Genomic DNA, 23,340 nt, shown 5'->3' with positions numbered 1-23,340 from the left:
ATTGGAGAAACACATGAAAATTTAAAGCTGAGTCTTTAAATGAGTTTCTTTGGCCATTCTTGAGGAAGGTTCAGGAGTTAAAGTGGCATTTTTGGGACATACTGGATCATAACTCATGGATGGAAACTGTGGATGCTATTATCCCTTCTCTCTGGAGAGCAATATGTTGTCCATCCAGAATTGAGACCTTAGTGATAGCTCATAAAAAGGGTTATAATGAGAGCAGGGAAAGGTCCAGAGAGCAGAGTCTGTTCTGTGGTGTGTATATTGTTCTCGTTTTGAAATAGGGATATTAGGCCATCGTACCGTACCAATGTCTATTTGGAGCTTAAGATTAGGTAACAGATAATTCCCTAGTTAAGAATTTTTGCTTTCCTATCAGCTGAAGGACCAAGAAAGATCTAGAATTCTGGGAGTTGAAGTCCACAGGTCTTAAAGTCATCAAGCTTGGCCCTCTGCCATGTGTGAGTTTGACAATCCTTTTGACTTTCTCAGAACCTTCGAATCTTCCTCAAAAAGTGGGTCCTGAGATTTCACGCAAGTTCTGGCGTATCTCAATAATTGCTGTTCAAATTCCTGGGTCTCTTTTGAGCCATGAGAAGCTGCATACCCCATTCTTAATACTAGCGTAGCATTACGTTGTAATACAACAATGAAGATATATAGTAAGATATATAGTAAGAATAAGGTTAATGTGTTACTACACTAATTCTGATGTTGTGATCATTTCCTTCACTGCTGCTGCTATTTATCATGACCTCAAGTTTGACCTGAATGTAGAAAGCCTATGGCTGGTAGGGCAAGCCTTAGAAAGAACAAAACCGACTTGGATTTTTACTAAACAGTGCTCAAACTATTGTTCATTAAATGAACATGACATTACAAAACAGGTCTAGGACATTTTACAGCTGTAAGATTTCAGGCAGAAATACTTCAGCAATTAGACGCTGATATGCCCCCATGAACGTGGGGCCACTGCTATTATTTTATTTCGGAGAAATGGCAGAGTATGAAACTCGTTCAGGGGAGAAAGGTCTCCAAGTGTTGAGGTTCTAATGATTTTCATCCCACCCAACCCCCCAGATCCAAATTTGTTTGCAATGCATTTGCTTGGAAAAATGCATCCCTTTCCTTCCAGAACGATTACTTTGGGTTTGCAAGATTGGAGTCCTAAGTGAAGTTGTGAAATTTATTTATTGATGTTCGCCTACAGGCAGAATCTTGCCAGACTAAAGCAACTGTCTGCATAACTACACTCTATAGTCTCATAGATTATACTCTTATGGATATTTTCTATGAACTGTTAAGGGAGAGATTTCTTTGCCCTCTTCCTGCCTGCCAGACATTCCAAGCCCCATTGCCCCAATTGTCGTTCCACATTCAAGGGGCATTATTTGATGCTTTCTTTAAGATCTTCGTTCAAGGTCTGGCTGCTTTATTGAAAAAAAAAATTCACATACAAAGAACATCAAACTAACAGGGAATTAGAATTGAAAGCAGAAGGTTTAAATCTCAAAGTGAGGATTATAGTACCCCTAACTATTCCCTGTTAATATTGTTCGTTAATATAGGTCAATTTCTTATAAACTCCTGTTCTATTTATTTATTTTTGCCCAAGATCTCTCCAAGGGAGAGAATTAGTCTACAAGCAAATAAATATTCACTCACACTAATTAACTCACAACTCTGTAACCGCACAGTGTCAGTATCAAATGTTTTATGTCATCGGATTTCAAAAGAACTTTTATCTCATTTCGGTACCAGAATAAGGAAAACCAGGCACATGAATATTTCAAAATGTTCATAATTAAAACTTCATGTGTTTGGCACAGAAACTTTAATGAGCCAAGCCAATTGTTTCCTAGGTCCACAAACAGACCACGATTTCTCCTTTTACAGCTGGGTAGCCAATGTGCTGTAAAGCTGTTGCTACCTAAAATATCTAATCATCATTATCATCCTGTTTATTGTCCCATTAATATTAAAAGCAAAGCATCAGATGTTCACTAAGATGCTTACTCTTCAATTTATCCTGAAGGGATGTTGAGGTTTACCTAAGGTAGACATTGATTCTCCGGTCTGAACTTTGTAAACCAGGGTAGATAACAGAGAACCAGAGGGCACAGCAAAAGAGAAAAAGTGGTTAAAATCAGAAGAAGGATTCATCAGTGGGGTCACAGAAGTGTGTTCTGATGTCAAATAATCCATCTGATGAAAAGTGTCTTCTGAATGCCAGCATCTCTCTATCTTCTTCTCAGTTACATGCCGAGGATACTAATTAAAATAGAAAGGTAAAAATGCCCTCCAGCCAAGCTTGATTTCTGACGGCTCATACCATAATTTTTTTTTGGCTGGCCTACCAAAGTAGTTATCCAGCACCAACAGTTATCCCCCCCCCAAAAAAAAACAAGCAAATCTAGAATTTTTTTTTCTTCAATTTCCCCATTTAGCCTACAACTCTGGAATTCTAAGTTGGTTTCCATCCAAGGGCATCCAGAGTCAATCCTGCTAAGCTTCTGAGATCAGCTGAGGTTGGCTAGACCATTTTATGCCTTTGCTAATGTTCCTCATGGTTTTTTTTTTAATTAATTGGTTTGAGGGCAAGGAGGGAACATCATTCAATATTTGAGGGGCTGCCACAAAGAAGAGGGGGTCAACTTATTTTCCAAAGCACCAGAAGGCAAGACAAGAAACAATGGGTGGAAACTAATCAAGGAGAGAAGCAACCTGGAATTAAGGAGAAATTTCCTAACAGTGAGGAAAATTAACCAGTGGAACGGCTTGCCTCCAGAAGTTGTGGGTGCTCCAATACTGGAGATTTTAAGAAGAAACTGGACAACCATTTGTCTGAAATTGTATAGGGTCTCCTGCCTGAGCAAGGGGTTGGACTAGAAGATCTTCAAGGTCCCTTCCAGCTCTATTCTGATTGATCAGACATCATTTTCCAGGATCTTACATAGAATATGTGGCATTGGTGCAAGGCCTAAGGTCTGTCAAAGCAGCCATGAATATAATAACAAAGTATTACAAGGAGTTTCCATACATCATGAACGGGTGTTAAGGGACAGAATTTTTTGCCAAGTTCAAATGCCAACTTGTATCTTGCAGGTTCTCCAAATGACAATCGCTTTGGAATGTTTAAAGAAGAAGAATGGATTCCACTAGAAATTATAATTTATGGCACAAATGAATTATTTACCCTGATCTGTATTATCTTTTTGATAAAACCGGCCCATCGCAAACAATTAGTTCACCTAATTAAGATCAAGCTCAGTAGAATTCAGAAAGGGTTGAACTTGGACTTAGTGTGAGAACTCAACGACTCTGTCAGATCTGCCACCTCATGCCCACTTTTGCTTGCTTCAGTGCCAGCCTGCCATAGGCTCTAGGGGGAAGGAAGCCATTTGGGAGTGGGGGAAGGGGATATTCTCAAGTACTTTGTGCCAGCTGGAGAAACACCTCAAGGATATCCAGCCAGAGAGAAGTATGCAGTTACATGTCAAGGATGACCATCCCAAAAATTACTTATATGAATATGAGTGGATATAAAGGGACTAACGGGAGGCCAGATGGGAGAAACAGGGGGGTTTCACTATGGACTTGTCACAGGAACCTCAGACCTAGCTTTGCATTACTGTACTTCACTTGTCGTTAGTAAAACTCTACCTTACTCTTAAAATGAAGTCATGGATCGTTCTTGCCTAGGGTTCAAGTCAAGGCAGGACTGACAGATTCTAAGCTGATGGTGCATTTAACTCTGCCCTCTCAGCTCTACCTGCTGTTCTCCTACAATCCGTGACATAATTCAGAAAGGATACTAAATAGCAGTTCCTGAAATACATTAGACTCCTCATTTTTCTTGAATAGTGCAATTTCCTTCCTGCCACACTGATTTTTTTCCTAAACCAGTGAATCAGAACTCACATAAACCGCTGAGCTCCCCTTGTTTCTTTCTTTGGTCATTTGGTGTTTTTTGTGAACAAAATGGGAGTACAATTTGCCTCTCACGTCTACTCTAGAAAAGCCAAACTGTGTGGTAATTAGACAACATTTTACAGGACAATTGCTTACCACTGGCACTAAAGAAAGAGTTGTGATCCTTGCTTGTATTAAATTCTGAACAGGGAATGAATCCAGGTCATTCTAGTTGCCTTGGTGATATCACCACTAATTCTGCAATCTTCCCTGGACCAGATGTATAAACATAGGTTTAGTATTGTGTCTGTTCTGATTCATAGCCAGAGTCAACCTCTCTGTTCAGGGTAAGTGGTGTTAGTGTTGATGTTGAAGGAAGTTTGAATTACTAATCAAACTTATCTTTTGGAATTAAAAAAATGTGAATTTTTATTTCACTTACCTTTTGGCATAAAAGGGGAAATCATTTTATTCTTGTCCTCAGGTAGCCAAAAAAAAAAAAAAACCCTTGTCCTAAATATGTTCTTGTCACCATTTCTATAGAGCAGGGGTGTCAAACTCACAATGTCACATGACGTGTCACAACGTATCACAGCTTTTTTTTGCATTGCCAGCAATGAGATGGGTGCAGTTTTGACATGATGCATCCAGCTCGCAGGTCGGCAGTTTGACACACCTGCTGTAGAGGATCGAATAGAAGAGAATATTTGTAGTTCCAGGTTGAATAAGGGATCCTTGGTAGTCTCTGAGCTTGGTTGTTTTCTTGTAGACATTTCATTACCCAACTAGGTAACATCATCAGTGCTAGAAGGGAGTGGGGTTTGCTCTCAGTTTAAATACTAGTGGTTTGCCTTTCAGTACTGTTCTTGGTGATTCCTTGATTAGGTTAATGTTCATCATTCAATTGTGTGTCTGAGTTGGTAGTTCTTTGATTAAGGTATTGTTTACTGCTTGATTATTAATCTTGGGGTTAATCTCTGCTTATCTGGGCATTGGGTTCTGGGGAACAAGCCTTTTTGTTTCCTTATTCATGTTTTGATTGCCTCTATAGAGGATCACTTTAAAAGAATTTCCTCCATCAACCTTCCCAAATAGTTCCTGTACCTTATAGACAGAAACAAGCCCACACATGCAATTTCTTACAGACTCTGAATTTTTCCCTGTCAAATAAGAATTATGAGTTTTAACCCTGTTCTGATCTTCAGGAGAACGTGGAGGCCTCATGATGCTTTAGTAATTAGGACAGGACACTAAAAGTTCATAAATCACCATTGAGGCAAAACGGCCTACAGGACCTATTCAAATGCTTCCAAATTTACATATTTACAGTTGAAAAAAAACCCCTTCATTCTTTACAAAGCTGGTTCATCCAGTTCATTGTCCCAATATTGAAAGTGTTGTCATGGTGAATGTAATGAATGCATATTAACAGCAATTAGCAATCCAGGGTTCTTCCTGTTAAATGACCTACAATAGAAGACCATTGATGCTAAGCTAATGTAATCACTTCAGTCCTATTATTTAGAAAACACATTTTTTATTATGTTTAGAGGATGAATGCCTTTTGAGGTACCTGCTCCTTCTACGAGATACTTGCTTCTAAGGTGTTGGAGATGTTTCGCTTCTCATCCAAGAAGCTTTTTCAGTTCTGACTGAATGGTGGGGAATGGAAGGACCAGGTGACTGCGAGGAATATAAATCCTTCCATTCCTCACCATTCAGTCAGAACTGAAGAATCTTCTTGAATGAGAAGCGAAATGTCTTCAAGGAAAAAGTCCAGTTGCCTCTTGAAAAAGCACCTTTGGGACATCTATTTTATGATTTGGCCTGTTTTGTAGGGCTGACATCTTGATGGAAACCAAGGCAAAAGAGGCTAACACATTTTGGAAGCCCAGAAACATTTGAAGTGAAATAGATGAACATCATCCAGCACAATCAGACATTCAATTGTATATTTATAATTGTTATTATAGCCCATCTCAATAAAGATAGTTTTAGCTTTCCTATGAAGTAGATTCCCCACCCTGGTCTATCTAGTGGGGCTGACTGAAATCTTTACTGAGATGTGAATAACTGTCTAGAGAAAAGAGATGAAAATTCTCCTGCTTCATCTCTCTCTCTCTCTCTGTATGTGTGTATATACTACACATACACTACACATATGTGTCTATATACTACTACAGAGGTCTCCAATATATATATTGGTGTGTATATATATGTGTGTGTCTTATATATATAATAGCACTAGCCCTTAGACTTACTGTATATACTGCTTCACAGTGTTTTACAGCACACTCTAAGCAGTTTACAGAGCTAGCATCTTGCCCCTCAACAATCTGGGTCCTCATTTTACTGACCTTGGAAGGATGGAAGGCCAAGTCAACCCTGAGCCGGTCAGAATTGAAGGGATCAAACTCCTGGCAAGGTGAGCAGAGTTAGCCTTGCAATACTGCATTCTAACCACTGGGCCACCACACCATCATGTAGGATTTGTCTTTCCTTCTTAAGTACAACACTATCATCCAACAAAAGGAGATGGATTCAGTTGTTCTCCTTCAGTCCGAGCACAACATCCACCCAAAAGAGAAGCCACACAATATCCTATATTCCTCAACAAGGAACAACACAAGTCTAATCCATAGTTCTCCAATTGCATGATAAACCTGAAAGCTCCAACATGAAAACCGCTAGATTAAAAAGAAACAAAACCACAACAGCAGTCACTGAGACTAATTTTCTCAAGCTATCACCCTGCCTCAATCAGATTTCCCCACTCCCAGAAAACACTTAAACAATTTGAAGATTATTTCTTCTCTTGCCCAAGATATGATAATGTGACTTGTTGATATTATTTCAGTCATATTTGGGGTGCAATTAACATGCTAATTACAGTGGCATCTTCTGATGGAAAAACAGTTGGTGGTGCTAACTGTTGTGTGTTTAGCTCTTTCTTCTACCATGGAAACAGTCAATAAAATACACAGTGTGTTTGGCAGACAGAGTGGAAAGCAAAAATAGGTTTATCAGAGCAGTGTTAGGAACTGTGCTGTGTCTTGCCCTGCCTTTGGTCAAAGGTCCAGCTCATTCTAGGTTCTCTACTACAGAGGTCTCCAACCTTTTGGGCATCAGGGACTGGTTCCACGGAGAAAGATTTTTCAGTGGACTGGAGAGTATGTGGTTTTGTGTGCTGCCTGCATCCCACAGATGGGACTTTGTGCAGACTGGTTGCTGGCCTGCCACAGCCTGGTACCAATCCATGGACCGGGGTTTGGGGACCCCTGCTTACTAGTCCTAAATGGGTTCCAACCTGTCTACCATGTGCAAAGGGTATAAACCCCTATTTTCTCCAGCTTGGAGCTACATCTAAAATATTATGGCCTCATATCCAAATGCAGTTAATGAAGATTTATTCAGAATTTTCTTTAAAAAAATTAAGCCATGCATAACTGTGCTCATTAGTGTCTCCGTAATGAATCAAAAGCAGAGGCAAGTCTCCTGCTTTTTCCTTTTATCATCTGAACAGCTACATGAAATAGGCTCAGATGAATAAGAGTTACTTTTCTGGATCACACAAGCAAGTAAATGGAAGAGGGGAGAGGTTGAATCGAATCTACTCTTCCATAAAAAAATTAAAAGAGTCTGGAAGTTGGACCAGATCAAATACCTGTTTAGTTCAGCATCCTTTTTCAATAGCACCAATGGGGTGCTAGATCAACTAGGTCAATTCACTCAGTTCTGGTCACTATGATGCCAAAAAGATGCTGAGGCCTTGCAAAAGGGTGCAGAGTGCACCCGTTTGTGGGTTTTCTTTAATTCACCCCATTTTGGGGGGGAGCATGTCTCCTAAGCTACACATGTGATGTAAATTGTTATGCATAAATAATCTTTATGCACTTCTTATCTTCTGATGCCCCCATTTTTGCAACTCCTTCCAGATCTGTCCTTGATTGACAACAGTTAGTCTGTGCCATTTGTTCTGCTTTAAGTAAGATAATTAAATTGATGCGCCTCTTGAATTCCAAGTATACACTTTCAAACTTTAGCTATTCACTTCATGAAAGTGGCTGTCAAGCACAAGCAACCAGAGCCACTTGTGAATAGCTAAAGTTAGTAACTTTATTGTCTATCACCTATTGTATGTTACAAGAATCCCCCCCAGACTGCTTGTCTTCTCCTGGGAAGGACCAGATAAGGCTTCATGGATCTTGGGGGAGGTCAGGTTTACTCCACTTGCAGCTGCACAATGACTCCAAGCTAGATCCTCACTTGACTCCTCCTTCCAGCCTAGGTGGCAGTTTCCCAATAGTGATTCCTGAACAGGACTGTACAATCACTAATTCTATTTATTCTGATTTACCTGATTTTTCTCCTCTATCATTCACAATGAATTATTCCTCAGTTACCCTGGTTATCCATATGTTTAGGACCCCTTCCTTTCTTTCTGTAGACCAAGAGAAGGGGAAACCTTGTTCCATTAGATGTTGGCAGATACCAGCTCCCATTGTTGGAAATAACTGTAATAATAATAGTAATAGTAGTAATAATAAGAATAGAATAGAATAACAGAACAGAACAGAACAGAACAGAACAGAATAGAATAGAATAGAATAGAATAGAATAGAATAGAATAGCTTTATCGGCCAAGTGTGATTGGTCACAGAAAGAAGTTGTCTCTGGAGCATAAGCTCTCAGTGTACATACAAACAACAAAGTGATAAGATACAAAGAACTAGTGATAAATCATAAGATAGCAATAGGAGGAGGAGAAGGAGGAAAGAGGAGAAGGTGAGAAAGATGAGAAGAGATACATATCACAATGGAAATACATAAAATATATGTATTGCCGTTGTTTCTATAGTCTTCTTTCTCCACCATCTGTTTCTTAGTAAGTATGGACAATGTTATTTTCTTCTACAGTCATATTCCTGCATGAACATAAGATCATAAGCCTAACTCCTTATCTTCTTGGCCTTCCACCATTGAACCTGCTTAAGCTTTTGCTGTCCTTCAGCTAAATTAAATTGACTAAGGTGCATTTCCCTACCACCATATGTCACCACAACCCCCTTCTTGTAGCAATCGGAGGGTACCTTGCTTTGTAGCCCAATTTGTGAAATTTTAAGAGCTCACTAATCAGCACTGAGTGTTTATTGGTTCCCAATGCCCAACCTTTCTCCTTCCATCAATTTTCCTTCACTGCTAGGAGACACTCAATTTTTTTCATTACCTGAAGCATATTCTTCAATGTTTACAGCTACATAACCTTAATAGGGGTCTAATTTGGCAAGAATAGCCAATTAGTTCCACAGAACGGCTTGAAATTCAGTTGAATTTGGACTTAGTCATTACACTGGTAACAATGCTAGCTTGCTGGTGAGTTGTTTTCTTAATAATAGAAATAATATAGTAATAGGGGCTGATATTAAACTAAATTAAAGCAAGAGAGCACAATTTTAAGATGTAGGATTAAAATTAATATTAGCTCTATTGAGAAGCTTCCAGGGCTTCCTTTAATATGATTTTGTTTTGTCTTCCATTTGAAAGCCAGACCGTATTTTTTTTTTTTAATGTGTATCTCTTTCTCTGTCATTTAAGAAAATAATAATTTGGAGAATACGAATTGCTTGGACTCATACATGTCTCAGATCTCTGTTATGGTCAGTTCGTGTGTTTTACTGTTCTACTTCAAAAGATTCTAAGGGCTGAAAAAAAGAGGTCACGAACCCCCAAGTGTCCTTCAAAATGCTTAAAAGACAGGACATGATGAAGGGATGGGACCTGTCGAAGATATATCATTATAGAATTGCTGTTGTTTCTTTTATGTTTCAGAACCAAGCATCCATGCTCAAGTAAACCAAATCAGATGAGGTCTTTTCTATTTTTAAGGACTTTCTATTTTTAACGGTTTGCCCTTTTGAGAGCAGCATAATTGCTGAGAAGCCTGAAGCGAGGTTGATTCTGTCCCTCCACAAATTAAAACACTGAACAGTGAAACGAAACTACATAGTGTATTACTCAAAGTCTCCAGCATACATTACTTGGTATGAAACTAGCCCATATGATTTTGAAACTGTGCCCTTATGCATGCATCTGGTCCAGATCTAGGCTTTATATATGTACATTTGCTAATATTCACTATTTGATGGGCAAGATATTAAGATATTCACTTCTTGATGGGCAAAATATTAATTCCTATTGATTGGGGTATCCATTTGTGATAGAATATGCCATCCTGGAGGAATAATTGGCCCCAATCTATGCTTTATAGGCAGGATTTGGGTTTGGTTGGTCTAGAGAAAAGAAGGACTAGAGGGGACATGATAGCAGTGTTTCAATATTTGAGGGGCTGCCACAAAGAAGAGGGGGTCAAGCTATTCTCCAAAGCACCAGAAGGCAGGACAAGAAGCAACTGATGGAAACTAATCAAGGAGAGAAGCAATCTGGAATTGAGGAGAAACTTCCTGACAGTTAGAACAATTAACCAGTGGAATCACCTGCCTCCAGAAGCGGTGAATGCTCCAACACTTGAAGTTTTTAAGAAGAGACTGACAGCCATTTGTCCGAAATGGTATAGGGTTTCCTGCCTGAGCAGAGGGTTGGACTAAATGACCTCTAGGTCTCTTCCAGCTCTATTCTGATTGACTTTTATGTGTGTTTTTCTTAATACTCTCTTCTTAATAGGCAGGGAATAATAAATATTAATTCTCATTGATCAGCGTGTTTATTTGTGATATTGATTATTCCATTCTGATGGAATAATTCTGCTATTATATTAGTCTCCTGTACAGCAACCACCCGTGTATATGCTGAACTACAGAACATAAGCCAATAACCTAAATATTGTTAAAAGATATCATTTCACTACTCCTGGCCACTGGCACTAATAAACCTGATTGTCAAAAGTCTTTATAGTCTGATTACAAATTGGGTTTGTTTCTATTCTGAACCATGGCAGGGCAAAACTGGGTCCTGTTGCAAAAGGAAGTCAGAAACAGGGTGGTTTAAAAAAAAAAAAACAGGTTTATGCATTCTGCCTCATAAGAGCTAAGCAACACCTTTGCTGATCTCTAGTTCTCTAAATTTTGGATCAAAATGCAATGGCTGCAGATCATCCCACACCACAACAATTATTATAACGATGCAATGTCGCAGGATACAATTGCACAACAGAATGCAGTCGAAAACCTGATGGGAAACAGATTGTCTGCTGCTTCTTCTAACCACAAAATAAATATTAAGGCTTTTTAGCAAACAAATATCTGAAGAATGAATTTTGTTCTGTGTCGTGTAGCTTTGAGGCATGTTGTAAAATGGCAATAAAATAAATGAGAATTGGTAAGCAGGAGACAGAGGGAGGGAGCAATTGCTAGGATATTCATCAGGCTGATTTTATTTTAATTTTTTTTTCCAACTAGGCTTGAACATGTTTAACCTTTCCTGGTATTCATATAATTTATTCATTTGATTTTTTTTGGGGGGGGGGTGGAAATGTAGGTAGGATTCTAAATCATTTCAGTGCTGGGAAGAGGGAAAAACATAGGTTTAAAAAATGGAATAAGGTAGGACCTCCTAGAAACTTGTTGTTTTACCATTATTAATGACTATGAAACCTGTATAATTACATTTACATAATTAGATCAACAGGCATTGCTGCATTTTGGAAATATGATAATTTTCATATGAGTTTCTGAATAATGTAGCATTCCTCACTAATGCCCGGGAAAATGATGCTAAATATTTCCTTCCTTTGGGCAACAAGCAAACTCTGTGTTCTCTAAACCAACTTCCCAATTTATTTCAAGGGGAGGGGGAATGGAATAAAAGGGCTAGTAGTAGGATTTATTGACAATGGCTTGCAAACTTGTTAAATTTTTAAAAAATAAGACAAGGCCACCAATGAAGTTGCCTTTAGAAATTTGATTCAATAAAGTACCCTATAAATGCCAAATTTTGCAGAGATTTTTTTTCAGCTTTACTACTTTCTTCCATCTCTCTCCAGGATATTGTAGGCCTGTAAACAGATAATTAAACACTTATATGATGCCTTGCCAAGAAAGAAACAGAAATGGGTTTTATAATCCCTGATTTGGATAAAATCTCTCATTCCAGTTGCCCCTTCCCTTCCCTTCCCCTCCCCTCCCCTCCCCTCCCCTCCCCTCCCCTCCCCTCCCTCTCCTTCCTTTCTTCCCCTCCCTTCAAAATTTTCAATCTTTACTCCCTTCCCTTCTCAGAGTGTTTGTTCTCAAACCAGGCTGCCTTATTGCAACCCCCCCCCACCCCCATTATTTTTGGCTCAATTTTCTCAAAGTTCATTTTCATAAAAATGCATGATATTTTTCTTCCCTGTTATTACTTTCTGCTCTTTGTAGGTTTGTCTATTTGTTCTGTATCTTTCTATGTACAATAGAACCTTTGTTACTTCACAGAATTAGATTCTCTGTGATTACTTTGATAACTTAAAGAGAAGGAAGGAAGGAAGGAAGGAAGGAAGGAAGGAAGGAAGGAAGGAAGGAAGGAAGGAAGGAAGATCTTCCTCTTTCTCTCTCTCACTTTTCCTCCTTATCTGCCCACAACTAAAATGTCTTTGAAGTCTAAATTGCTACTTAAAGATGGCAAAACAAAGGCACAAATGTCAAAACCAATTGTTCAGTCCTAAAGATTTGGATGCAAGTGTCCCTTATAATGATAGAGTTTTCACTACAAAAGTTAATTACCTTAACTTGGTTTGTCATGATTTAAAATCCATATTAATTAACCTCCTTTCCAAAGTGTGCAATTCTACGCTAGCCCGTCGCTTTGCAGAGCATCCACTAATAAATGCATTCTTACATCTTAATTACCTCTTAGTAAATGGGAAGCTTTTTCTTTTCTGTTTCTATATGTCACACAGAACACATTTGACTTGCATTTGGACTCCGTCAAGCAAACCCGGCTATTCCTTTGCTTTTGAACCATCTGTCAGTCTTTGATATTTCTCTTGTTGGTGCAGCCCCATTTCTTCTTCACTGTAAAACCTGAATTACTTTACAGGTAAGCATGAAACTCTGCCCCCCTTTTTGGCACTGAAGAGAAGAACACTCTTAAGGAACGCTGGCCTTTCTGCCATTTGTTCTGCTTTGTTTTACAATAACTTCAAATGACCATTTGAAAATACACCCAGGAGTGATGGCTACTCTGAAAGTCTGTTTCAGGTTAATAGGGTCAGTAGGTCTAAATAAATGAATGAGGACATTTTAGATTGAGATAGCTCCTTCTTGCACTAGTGACATCCCTCTGATTTAAATACTGATTCATGAAGCAGTTTTCTAATCCTTTCACAGTCTACTACAGATTTAATCTCATGTGTCAACAGTCCTCTGGTGAAAATTCACAAGAGATTTGATATATAGATTCCAATAATTTAATCAATTCATTGAGATATCCAGGAACCAATGCTCCTTTCCTTCCTTCCTTCCTTCCTTCCTTCCTTCCTTCCTTCCTTCCTTCCTTCCTTCCTTCCTTCCTTCCTTCCTTCCTCCCCTCTTTCCTTCCTTCTTTTTTTCCTTTCTTTCTCGAGACAAAACAAATGGTATTTCCCTCCAAATTCTTCTTCACCTTAGAAAATTAATCCCTACTAGTGACATTTATATTAAACTGACTATTGCCATCAAATCTGCCATTCTTTGGTATTTTGTAGAACATTGGGTTAGGGTTGGATCCAAAGTAATTTATTGTCTATGAAAGGACTAGAGGAAGAAAAAAAAAATACACCTAAACAAAGATTATGAAAGAAGAGATGTTAAAATTTGCAGTACAACACTGGTCAAGTCTAAGGCAGATTGCATTGAATAGTAATGCTAGTCTAAATATAAAGAAACAATATTCAGCCTGGTTTACACACACACACACACACACACACACCCAAGAATATCTATCTATCTATCTATCTATCTATCTATCTATCTATCTATCTACCTACCTACCTACCTACCTACCTACCTACCTACCTACCTACCTACATATACACATATACATATACCCACAAACCCAAATCATGAATGCACCAATGTGCTTTTCCAAGAAGTTCCCCTTTCCTATGGAAATGCATCCACATTTTCTCCCAATACATTCTCTTACTTAGAAGCTGAAAGCAGAGTCCTGACTTTCCTGCAATTAGCTCTCACCTCCGTGTTGTTCCTCTTCAGGATCATAATAGTCTGAGCTGAAACCTATAATTGGAGTTGCCATCAGGTTATATATGCCGTTCCACCGTTTCCCTTTTGTGAAAGTATTTTTAGGTTATTTTTTCCCCTCCTCCATTCATGCAAATGTACAGATGTACACACTTGGTGTACTTGACTGAACAATGCTATGCTAGCCTTGACAAGGGTCGCCTCGTCTCCTAATTTGCAATATTAGGAGGTTTTAAAGTTAGTGCATGTCAAGCGGAAAAGTGGGGAAGGCAGAACTCACATTAGCCGGTTTGGTATTTTGACTGTATCCCCCTTGCAAACACTATGTGGAAACCTTAGCAAGGTCAACAGTATTAGAGCCCACTTTGCTGGATATTTTAGGAGTTCAGTCAGACAGGATTATCATTGGGCTAAAAGCTATAATTAAGGAAAGACAAACAGAACAATGATTTGGTTTTTTTTTTTTAAAAAAGAAAAGCAGAAAATGCTAGCTGCACCCTTTCAATGCATTTGATACAAATACCCGTATAGTTTGTGCCAGTGGCCCCCAACCTTTTGGGCACCAGGGACCGGTTCTGTGAAGAAAGGTGTTTATGCAGACCAGAAGGGGCGTGGTTTCATGTATTGCTTGTGTGCACGGCCCGGGTTTTGGCATGCCATGGCCTGGTGCCAGTCAACAGACCAGTGATTGTGGACCCCTGGATTATGCCAATAATGTTGGATGGTCTTATGTAAACATCTGACTATGCCAGTCTTTGCCAGAGTGAAGATTTCATTGATGGAAAAACCCTTCCTCTCTCTTTCTCCCTCCTTCTCTCTCCCTCTCATTATTTTCACCTTCTTCATCTCTCTCCCTCTCCCCCTCTCTCCTTTTCTCCCCCTCCTTTTCTCCCTCTGTCTTTTTTCTCCCTCCCTCCCTCCCTCCCTCTCTCTTCCTCTCCTTCTTCGTCTCTCTGTTTCTCCCTCCCTCCCATTCTGAATGTCTTCACGGAATCTCAGTTTCCTATCAAAGATTAACAAACGTAGGCTGAGCACCAGTGAAACTCCAGCAAAGAATTTGTCAAGGATAGAAAATGTCAGCAAACAAATCCCATTTGATTTGCTTATAGAAATCCTGAAATCCAAGGCCACTCATTTGTAACTAGAAGCGAGAATGCAAATGAGGTCTCCTTTAGCAAGTTTAAGCCAAACCGGTTCACTAGCTCCACAACTGGAAGGAATAAAATAAATGGGAAAATTTCACTTCAGCTGAAATACCATTATCTATTATCAAAAAAAATCAGTGTAACGGAACGCAGAAAAGACCTTGGGAAGACATGCGGACAAGGGGGCAGTTAGATGAGAGAAGAAGAAGAATGGGCAGAACAGGACTAAGAAGAGATACACTCTTTCTCTTTCTTGCACATAAGATTTGTACTTTTAGACTTGTGAGATGCAAAGGAGTCCCTGCACTAGTCGTTGCCGACTTTAGGGATTGGTGCTCATCCCCATTTCAAGGCCATTGAGCCAGCACTGCCCCAAGACATTTCTGCGGTCCTGTGGCCAACATGACATCACAGAGCGCTGTTATCTTCCCACCAAAGTGGTACCTATTTATCTACTTGCATTTGTATGCTCTTGAACTGCTAGGTTGGCGGGAGCTGAGGCGAGGAAGGGAGCTCACCCTTTCATGTGGAGCTGGGGTCTCGAACCTGAGCTGCCAGGTTTCCAGCCAACAAGCCCAGCATATTTCATCTCATCTAGCTGGTAAGATTGACTTGAGTTAGAAGACAAATCAATAAATAGTCCTCAAGCACCTGGAAAATTAGATCTGAGAAATCTCTTTCGCAATGGAAAAAAAAAAACCTCTTGTGAAACCAAAAATGTCTTCCCTTAATCTAGATTTCTTCCTTCCTTCCCTTTCCCTTTTAATTTAATTTAAATACAGTAATTAAGAAATGTGAAGAGCAATTTGGGATACAAGTAGCAATCCAGAACACATTCATATAGGACCGTGGACTGAAGGGGTCTCAAATTAATCTAGCTATGTTTATTAAGTTTACATTTTGAGTTACCTTGAAGAAAAGCTAATTATAACAACCCAAATATCCAATTCCTGTTTCACACCTGTCGTTGTGTGAAACAACTCCCCCCCTTTCTCTTTTAAAGAACAGAACCACGTAAAATAGTCACAAATGAGAAAAGCACAAAAGCAGTGAAGGTTGTGATGAAGTTTCAATGGGATCATTACAATTCCTTATAGTGTGCTATTACCTTCTAGGCAATTTAACATGAAACATGCACTCTCTCTGCCATAACTTAACACAATGTCTCTTTCAAAACCATTATGTTTTGTCACGTCAAGGGCTGTTTTTAACAAGCCTTTAATCTATATATCTGTAGCTGTCAAGAACAATATGGCCACCATTGATATTTTTTTCTGAAATGTTTGCTAATAAAGAGAAAGTAACACTCTATCTTCTACCAACCAACAAAAGATTGTTTCTAAAGGCCAAAAGAGAGTGGAGTGGCTCTAAAGATGGAGATACTTCTTCCAAATCTGTGCATTTTTTGTTTACCAAATTCCTCTTGTACAAGTTTTTTTTTGCTTCTTGCTTGCTTTGGATGTAATTTTATCCACCCGCTAGTTTTATCTTTACTTTCCCTTGCAGTCAATGCTTAACACAAAACTTCTGTTGGAGAAGTTGTGCATTTCAGACAGATATCTGGGTCTTCGTTTGGTGAAGTTGTGTAGAAGTGCAAAATTAGAAATGTTGCATTTAATATACAGATAAAAGGAATTGCACCATCGGTGCTTTTCATTGCAGGGATAAAAATTTAAAACATGCATTAAGGGAAGTTTAGGACAATCTGAGAAAGAAGGAACAGCATTTCAGTTGACCTACTCTAGTGTAGCACATGTCAAGGGATGTTGAAGTCTGCTATGTCATGATCATGTTTTAATATTCCCACCACTGTGGGGAATGGCCATTTTGCTTCCCATTTTCTGTCTTTTTATTTTATTTTTTTCCTCCAGAAGGGAAGAAATTAGTAGAATTAGGATTTTGGGGTCACACACAAGATTTGAGGGGCAAGCACACCAGCTACCCACTTTTAGTCTAATTGTACCCTATGTGTAGTTTTGAGATGGTGATTGAAACTTACAGACATAAAGACAGAGTGTCTAGAGATGTCTCTTTTTTTTTTTCAGGACTTCTCTAGGACTTTGCCTTGATTGGAGAAGATGGGAGGAATTCCTTTCTGGTCACTAGTTCATGATAAGGAAAGATTTAGTTGAGTTCTTGGAATTAATTTAACTTCTAACTGAGTGCATCAACTGAGCCATTTTTGGAGCATGCATGGCCCACTTTACTGCACTTCATTGGCCCATTCTGGGAACAAAGCCACAGTTTACAGAATCACAATACTGCATTGACACCTGCTGTTTTCCAAATGTGGTGTTCACCATAAAATAAGCATAGTCCAATGCTATAGAATAATAATATATTCTATCTGGGTAAGCAGGAGAATAAAACTGCTAAACAGTTCTCTGATTGTAATTGCCATATTGTTTCTCCAAGACACTTGACCAGCTGTTCATGCTGATAATACTCTTATCATAAATTTAGAAAAAGATATGCCTTTAATAGACTCAGAAACCTATGGACCTTATAATGGATGTCAAAGCAGCACCAGTTTTGTGTGCTGCCTGCAGTCCATGTGTGCACAGATGAGGCTTTGCTTACTTGTGCAGCCCAGTTCCTGCCGGGCTGTGAACCGGTGCCAGTCCACAGCCTGAGGGTTGGGGACCCCTGCTTTAAAGGAAGGTTTTCTGCAGATTGAAAAAATAAAAGAAATTCTCCTCCTTCGTTTCATCCATGAACCTCTCCACTCTTTCCTAATTCTACAACTTTTCTGCTTAATTCACAGTGAGCAATATTACCTGCAATCACATCTTGCCTTTGTCGTACTCATTAGTGTGAGAGTTAATTCCGAGTCAAGTGCCACCTCCAATTTCTTGTATTTAGAAAATCTGTTAAGAATAATCAGATTAATTAAAAGCCAACTAAGCCTCTGGGAGCCTGAGTGGATGTCAATTCCCTTCCCCCCTCCCCCGCAACCCCCACTGCTTACAAAGATACTGACTTGGAGTTGCTTGCTAGCGGTCTTATTTGTGCCAATTGTTGTAGCCAAAACCAGCTCGCCTAAAGCAACCAAATCACTTTGAAGATACAACATCAGTTTATTAGGCATGCAACCAACAAAACAGTTTAGGCTCCTAGCAAAAAATCATCCATTTGCTGAGCAGCCCTGAGCAAAAGCAGAACTGGAGTTTGTACAACTTTGGCCTACTACATCACAAGACAAGGAAAAAGGCAAACACAATGTAGGTTGCAACATGTCCTAGGAATGTTTTTGATCAACTCATCTGGATGACCTTCTGATTCTTTAACCCTTCCCTACTAGGTCAACATGCTAACTTTGAGATATAGTTAGTGAATAGCAATAGCACTTAGACTTATATACCGCTTCATAGTGCTTTGCAATATTCAAGGTGGTCCTTACCTATGTGCTGTGTAAGCTGAAATCTTTCTAAGCATAATAACAATAACAGAGTTGGAAGGGACCTTGGAGGTCTTCTAGTCCACCTCCCCCTTCCTTAGGCAGGAAACCCTATACCATTTTAGACAAATGGCCGTCCACTCTCTTCTTTAAAACTTCCAGTTTTGGAGCATTCACAACTTCTGGAGACAGGTTGTTCCACTGGTTAATTGTTCTAACTGTCAGGAAGTTTCTCCTTAGTTCTAAGTTGCTTCTCTCCTTGATCATTTTCCATCTGTTGCTTCTTGTCCTGCCTTCAGGCACTTTGGAGAACAGCTTGACTCCCTCTTCTTTGTGGCAACCCCTGAGATTGTTCTGCCTTTCTGGCATAAGATGCCTGATTTTCACTGTATCGGGGCCTGACAGAATGATTGGCATTACATACTAGCGGTAATATATTGGCACCAATATACTGATGCGTAGCTTATTAATTAATGTGGTTATGTTTGATGAACATATTCTGACAATAGAGAAATATGAACAGTCAATACTTGTTGGAAAAAATGATGTAGATCCATTTATAATGTGCTGGATCAACATTGTACAGTCATAAGACTGGATTTTACGTGACAGGATTTTAATTCCTTTTTCTTTTTTCCCCTAGTGCAATAAATAATAGAGCAGAACTAGGAACAGCTTGATTGCAAGCCCAAGTCTCCTCCATCAATTCAAACAGCTGTCATAGTGCTGGTGGTTTCCCCTTGTGTTAGACTACGATTTCTACACACCATGTCGTTCAAGGAAGATATGTTTGAGAGTCCGTCACTTCATAATGAAACTTCAAGTCAGCTTTGAAAATGCCTTTTGTAGTAAAGTTATTCCAATGACTTAGAGCAGTGCTTCTCAACTTTGGCAACTTTAAGATTCGCAGAATTCCCCAGCCAGCGTTGCTTTTTTTGTACACATGTTTTATTTTTCTCTCTTTTTGTTGTTAGTGTTGGACGTTTCTTAGTCTGTTTTTTTTTTTTTCTTATTTTTTCTTTATTTTGTATTTTATCTCTGGTGATAAAAAATAAATAAACATGTTAAAGGCAATGATAGAACTGCAAATTTAATTCACAATAGTATTAATGAAGAGTTAAGAAGAATACATTTCATTTTCTTTCTAAAAATCATCTATGTTATTACATTCTTTCATCTAAGAAGAAATTCAGAAAAGAAGAGAGATGCTTCAGTGTCATAACTTTAGGAAAAGAAAATTCCTTTCTCTGTTTATATTCATATTCTGGCCTTGTTCCCAACAAAGCATCACAATACGATCCACATTTTCTTTGTTGAGTAGAACAAAGGTATGCAGAGTTATACAGAAGCCCAAGATGCTAGCATACTTTAATTGCAACTGTTGTTGTTGTTGTTCTTGTATTTGATTAGGTCTTTTTATAGGCTACCCAGGTCTTTGTTACCTAGTAACTAAAATTTTCATCCTTAGTTACTTTCAAGAAATGCAATAGAAGAGACCCTGAACTCACACCTGTTCACGCCACAAAAATTAACAATGCAGAGAAACTCATGCATATTTCCTTAGTGGACTCTTTGCAACCATACATTGTGTTTTGAAAAATAGTTTCCTTACAGGAAAGATCTATTCGCTCGAGAGAGGGGTGAAAATGATAGATGATTTATTTCCAAAAGGATTTGGCTAGGTCCAATCGAACGAGGGCCTGTTCTGTAATGATGTCAGTATATCTGCCATGATGCCAGGGCACTTTGTTGATTTCTTATTAGAGTCAAAAGTGTGATTTACAGATTATCTGCCATCAAGTCAGTGTCAGCTCTTAGCAACTATCGATAGACTTTCTCCTTAACAATCCTTTCCTAATCTGGTCTATTGTGCACTTATTGCCCCTGTAACTGAGTCCATCCATGTGGACTGTCATATATGTACTGTATGCATGTGTTTGTTTGTTTATTTATTTATTTATACCCCGCCTTATTATTTTTACAAATAACTCAAAGTAGCAAACATATCCAATGCTTTATTGTTGAAAGGATAAACCTGGAAGAGTGTCAGTTCCAGAAATAAAAAAAAGCCCCGAGCAAATCAATAAATAAAAAGAGTTCCCCTCCATCAGATTCAAGAAACAGAGTACAGAATAATAATAATAAAAAATTCTGAAGGAAGTGCATCCCACATTTTTCTCATTCTCGGTTGAGGAAAAAAAACAACACTTGTTTATTTCTCCTGAGACCTACAACTACCTTTCTGTCTTCTATTCCTTATTTTGTCGGTGTACCATTTGAATAATAAAGGAACAAAGTTTAAAGGAGAGGAAGAGGAGGAGGAAGAGGAGGAGGAAAAGAGGAAGAGGAGGAGAAGAGATGACAAGAAGAGAAGGAAGAGAGCAGTTGGAGAAGGAGGAAGAGAAGAGAAGAGAAGAAAAGAAAAGAGAAGAAAAGAGAAGAGAAGAGGAGGAGGAGGAGGAGGAGGAGGAGAAGAGGAGGAGGAGAAGGAAGAAGAAAAAACACAAGATTCCTTCCTCCCTTCTGCATTCTGACTCGGTACTCCAAGAAACAGACCTTGGGGACTGCAAGGTCAAAGGCATGCTAGAGGGCCTCTCCATTCAAAAGTTCAGATGTAATTGCAGGAGGGAGAATTCCTTTACGGAAACTCTGCTCTTGTCTGCATCCGGAAGATAAGCTTGCCTATCTCCAGGCCAGGGAAGACAATTTAGCAGTCCTGGAGAATGGATTGTTCCTATCTACGCCCGCAGCAGCAGTGACAGCAGCAGGAATCCCAGATGGAAATGCTTTTCTGCTTGTTTGTTTGTTTGTTGTTGGTGGAAGGAAAAAAAAACAACAACAGCAGCAGGCCACTAAAAGCATTAACGGTTCCATTATATCTTTCCTTCAAGAATCCCTTGGTTTGTATTGCTGCAAGCCTTTTGGCGGGACCAAAGATGCTGTCATCCATTTCAACCCTTTTCAAACTCCCCTGGAATTATGCTCCAGTCAACAGCATGAGACTTCACACACACACACACACACACACACACACACACAAACACAAAAAAAAATAATAAAAACCCACAAGCTCTCCCTGCTCTGGTTTTTTGAAGGGAGAAAGATCCTCGATCTTTTAAGACCAGCTACCGGGAAAGGAATTGCGAGCCATTTTAGCAACCCCATGGCTACATCCCTTCCTGAGGGATGCTTTATTTATTGATTTATTTGTTATTTACTTATTTCCCACTTTAAATATTTTTATAGACCCCCTCAAGATGGTGAATATATCTAATATTTCTTCTATTTTCCTCACCACAACCCTGTGAAATGAATTGGGTTGAGAGAGAGAGGAACTCTCGCCCAAAGCCCAACCAGCTTTCATGGTTAAGACAGGACTAGAACTCACTGTCTCCTGGCGATGGGCCCAAAGTCAGCCAGTTGGCTTTCATACTTAAGGCAGGACTAGAATTCCCTGTCTCCTGGTGATGAACCCAAAGTCACCCAGCTGGCATCCATATTTAAGGTGAGACTAGAACTCACAGTCTCCTGATTCCTAGCCCAGTGCCTTAACCACCAGATCAAACTGGCTTCACACTGGCAAATGTTTCATCTATCTCATTGCACCTTCATGCAAGACATCATGTGATTATCATTTTTTTAAAAAAAAAACACAGAACCGGAGAGAATATTTTAATGGGCTGATTTTAAACAAAAATATTTCAACAAAATGCCAGAGTTTGCCACTTGTTTTATAAGCATCAGGAGATTTTGATGCCTATATGGTTTTAGATGGATCCCTACTTTCCAGTTTTGGGTACATCCATGAAAAGCCAATTAAATCACAGGAGAGAGAGAGAAATAAACCTTTGGATGCAGCTCAGGAGAATGTTTTGTTACTATTATACAAATGGAATCCTATTTTATTGTCGTATCTTGAATTGTATGGCTACAAAAATAAACAAAAGCTACTCCTGAGATGTTACTCTTTTATGTTTTTCTCACTCCTGGAAAGAGATTGAAGTGCCAAAAGTTTTATCACCAGCTTCTTTGAAGACTGACTGAATTGTTGCTAGCAATGCTGGCTTTCTCTTTCTGTAAATCTCTAGAGTAAATAATTCCTACCATTCAGCAATAATACCCTTTTTATCTATGCAATGACACCAATAATGTTTTAATCCTCTTGGTTTCCTAAGCACAGTGGGATACAACTTCCCAGGGATGTATGTGTATACAACAATATTTTTGAAACGGTATCTTTGTAATGCACCAACCATGTTGTAATGTCTCACTATAGTCATCAACCTTATTTTGGATTCCTACATTTTGGTGCCTTACACAAAAGATGTAAATATACACAACCCATAATACATTTATTGTGTGTTTTGATGGCCACCCAATTGTTTCGGAATCAGGAAACTGGTTGAAATTGGTTGAAGTCTAATCATATGGCTTCTATAAGCCATAGCAATGGATAATTTTGCAATCTTCTTTGGGCTCTCTGAAAGGGAAAAAGGTCATCCCACGGTCATACAAAGAGTTGGTTTTCTAACTATAGGAGATATATCTGATTACTTAATTGATTAATGGATTATACATATCATCAACTCATTTCTACTCTTAGCAGCCTTTTGTCCACAGTGATTTATCCCTAACCCAGGGGTAGACAACCTTGGCTCTTTTATGACTCATGGACTTCAACTCCCAGAATTCCTGAGCCAGCCAGGAATTC

At 39.0% G+C, this 23,340-nt stretch overlaps 1 long non-coding RNA gene across 1 annotated transcript in view; it reads left to right on the top strand.

Moving 5' to 3' along the window:
* The window catches only part of LOC120313121, a 35,768-nt gene extending 16,163 nt beyond the window's left edge, over positions 1–19,605 (top strand). Inside the window, exons 3-5 of the long non-coding RNA XR_005558061.1 lie at positions 12,806–12,945; positions 15,717–15,833; positions 19,273–19,605. This is a non-coding gene — a long non-coding RNA (uncharacterized LOC120313121). The remainder of the gene's footprint in view (positions 1–12,805; positions 12,946–15,716; positions 15,834–19,272) is intronic.
* Positions 19,606–23,340: the final 3,735 nt, after the last annotated feature.

The sequence above is a fragment of the Crotalus tigris genome, unplaced genomic scaffold (genome assembly GCF_016545835.1).
Source record: "Crotalus tigris isolate CLP2741 ecotype Arizona unplaced genomic scaffold, ASM1654583v1 scf7180000018585.330925593:3314079, whole genome shotgun sequence".
Classification (NCBI taxonomy): Eukaryota; Metazoa; Chordata; class Lepidosauria; order Squamata; family Viperidae; genus Crotalus; species Crotalus tigris.
This window is presented reverse-complemented; position numbering and strand designations above follow the sequence as displayed.